Raw genomic sequence first — 2971 nt, forward strand, 5'->3', positions numbered from 1 at the left:
ATTGGGTCTTGTCTTTTAATCCATTCAGCCACTCTGTCTTAATTGGATAATTTAATTTATTTATATTCAAAGTTATTACTAACAGGTAAAAACATACTACTGCCATTTTTTACTGGTTTTCTGATTGTTTTGCTGCTCTTTTTTCTTTTGTTCTTTCTCCCTTCCTTTCTCTTTTCTCTCAGATCTCTCTCACTCTCTTTCTTTCTTTTCTTTCCTCCTTCCCTTCCTTCCTGTCTTTATTTGTAGTGAGGTAATTTTTTCTGGTAGTGTGTTTTAATTCCTTACTTTAAATTTTAGGGTGTCTATTATTGATTTTTGTTTTCTGATTACCATGAGGCCAAACAACGTAATTATAACAAGTTGTTTTAAACTGAAGAAAACTTAGCTTTGATTTGTCCCAGCTACCCAGGAGGCTCAGGCGGGAGGATTGCTTGACCCTTGGAGGCCGAGGTTACAGTGAGTTGAGATGGCGCCACTGCACTCTCCAGCCTGGGTGAGTGACAGAGTGAGACCTTGTCTCACAAAATAGATAAATAAATAAACAAACAAACAAACAATAGCTTATAATGAATTCTGATTGTAAATTTTGAGCTGATGATTGATAAGGTATAAAGAAGACAGTGAAAATTATTCATAATCTCATTACCCAAATATAACTACTCCTGATGTTTTGGTACATATGCTTCCTAATTCATAACCCTCCCTCTTGCTCTCTCTCTCTCTCTCTCTGTCTCTCTCTCTCACACACACACACACACACAATAGATACATTTTACACACAGATACAATTTTATTGCAACATTTTAAGAAAATGGCTTTGTAATTTTTTGTTTAAAAATGTTGTGAATATCTTTTGTGAATAATACTCATATAAAATATTATACATCTTAGTTTTAAGATTGTGGTTTCTGATCTTTGGAGTGGCAGGTACACTGCTTGCTAAAATCAATCATCTTGGCGTCTTTGATTTTCCTTCTCTCCCTTAGGCTATTGCTTTTGGAAGTAGGGCTTGGATCTCCCTCCTGTTTGCCTGGGGGTAAACACATGGTATCGTGGGGTTATGAACACACGTTGCCTGCGCCAGATAGCAACACTGGCTCCAGTTTTGAAAATAAAGGTAATGTAAGAGTTTTTGCCCTCTGATTAATACTAAGATGTAAATAAAGTGGGTTTAGATCATTGTAGCAAATGATTTAGATATAACTCTGTGTGTTCCTTTTAATTAAGAGCTCAAGAGTTCTATACAGTATGTGTTTTGTGGGCTTTATCAGTAAAAGTATAAAAGCTGCTACTGGGTGAGGTAAGAAAATGGATAGGTTTTACTATCACCAGGAAAAGGTATCATCCATACACTCTTGCCAAGGAGACATAAATTACTTAAACTGACTTCTGGATATTTGAGTTTGAGTATGATAGTGTTAAGTTGAATTTTTTTGTTTGCTAATAGAATATCAGGTTTTACTGCTTGATAATATTTCTTTTAGTAATTGATTGTGTGTGTTAATGAACCTTCCTGTCAAAAGCAAAAAACTGAAGAGGTTCAAGGGAGCATGAATTATTAACATCTCCTTTAAACAAATAGGCTAGATTTTTTAAAAATTTTCTTTTTGAGACAGAGTATTACTCCGCTGCCCAGGCTGGAGTGCAGTGGCAACATCTCTGCTAACTGCAACCTCTGCCTCCCAGTTTCAAGTGATTCTCCTGCCTCAGCCCCCTGAGTAGCTGGGATTACAGGTGCGTGCCACCACGCCCAGCTGATTATTGTATTTTTAGTGGAGATGGGGTTTTACCATGTTTGCCAGGCTGGTCTCAAACTCCTTACCCACAGGTGATCCGCCCTCCTCGGCTTCCCAAAGTGCTGGGATTACAAGCATGAGCCACCGCGCCCGTCCGTCACCTTCTTACTTGGAGTCTTGTGTGAAACACACCACGGAGTTCACATTTACTTACAGCTGGAGGAAGCTGCCCACCTTGTGTGATAAGGTTGGAGCCTGTCTGCGACACCTCCCTGTGTGTCTCCACATGTCCTCAGGCCTGCTGGGGGGCTCCCTTGCCCTGGTGTCTCACGCAGAGGAAGGACGTGGTGTATGTGGAGAGCCAGCCTGGCGGTGTGCCTAGTGACTGCCCAGCCAGTGGAAGCTGCTGCTTTTGCCTCTTCGGACCGTCCCTTCCCTGTCCAGGACCTCACTTCATCGAAACATCGCAGGTTGAGCCCAGTAGGAAAATGAGAACTGCTCTTTTCCTTTCTTTCTTTCTTTTTCTTTATTTTTTTATACAGAGTCTCACTCTGTTGCCCAGGCTGGAGTACAGTGGTGTGATCTCGGCTCACTGCAATCTCCACCTCCAGGGCTCAAGAGATTCTCCTGCCGTAGCCTCCCAAGTAGCTGGGACTACAGGCACGTGCCACTATGCCCAGATAATTTTTGTTTTGTTTTCTTAGTAGAGACAGGTCAACCTAGTCTTTAACTCTTCTTCTTTTTTTTCTTCTGAGACGGAGTCTTGCTCTGTCGCCCAGGCTGGAGTGAGTGGCGCCATCTCGGCTCACTGCAAGCCCCGCGTGCCAGGTTCACGCCGTTCTCCTGCTTCAGCCTCCCGAGTAGCTGGGACTACAGGCGCCACCACGCCTGGCTAATTTTTTGTATTTTTAGTAGAGACGGGGTTTCACCGTGTTAGCCAGGATGGTCTCAATCTCCTGACCTTGTGATCCACCCACCTCGGCCTCCCAAAGTGCTGAGATTACAGGCGTGAGCCACCGTACCCGGCCTAGTCTTTAACCCTCGACCTCAACTGATCCATCTGCCTTGGCCTCCCAAAGTGCTGGGGTTACAAGCATGAGCCCCTGTGCCCGGCCGAACTTCCCTTTTCTTTCCTTTTCTTGGTATTTTGGAAGTGAGCAGCCATGGAACAGCTTTTTCTTTTTCTTTTTTTTTTTTTTGGTAGAGACAAGGTCTCCCTAGGTTGCCCAGGCTGG

General features: G+C 43.1%; 1 long non-coding RNA gene across 1 annotated transcript; it reads left to right on the forward strand.

Annotated features, from left to right (window-relative positions):
* Positions 1 to 460: 460 nt before the first annotated feature.
* On the forward strand, positions 461 to 2154 carry LOC113223371. The gene is made up of 3 exons (XR_003308723.1): positions 461 to 493; positions 987 to 1117; positions 1829 to 2154. It is a non-coding gene; the product is annotated as an uncharacterized LOC113223371 (long non-coding RNA).
* The last annotated feature ends 817 nt before the right edge of the window (positions 2155 to 2971 follow it).

Source organism: Piliocolobus tephrosceles, unplaced genomic scaffold (assembly GCF_002776525.5).
Source record: "Piliocolobus tephrosceles isolate RC106 unplaced genomic scaffold, ASM277652v3 unscaffolded_41092, whole genome shotgun sequence".
NCBI classification, from domain to species: Eukaryota; Metazoa; Chordata; class Mammalia; order Primates; family Cercopithecidae; genus Piliocolobus; species Piliocolobus tephrosceles.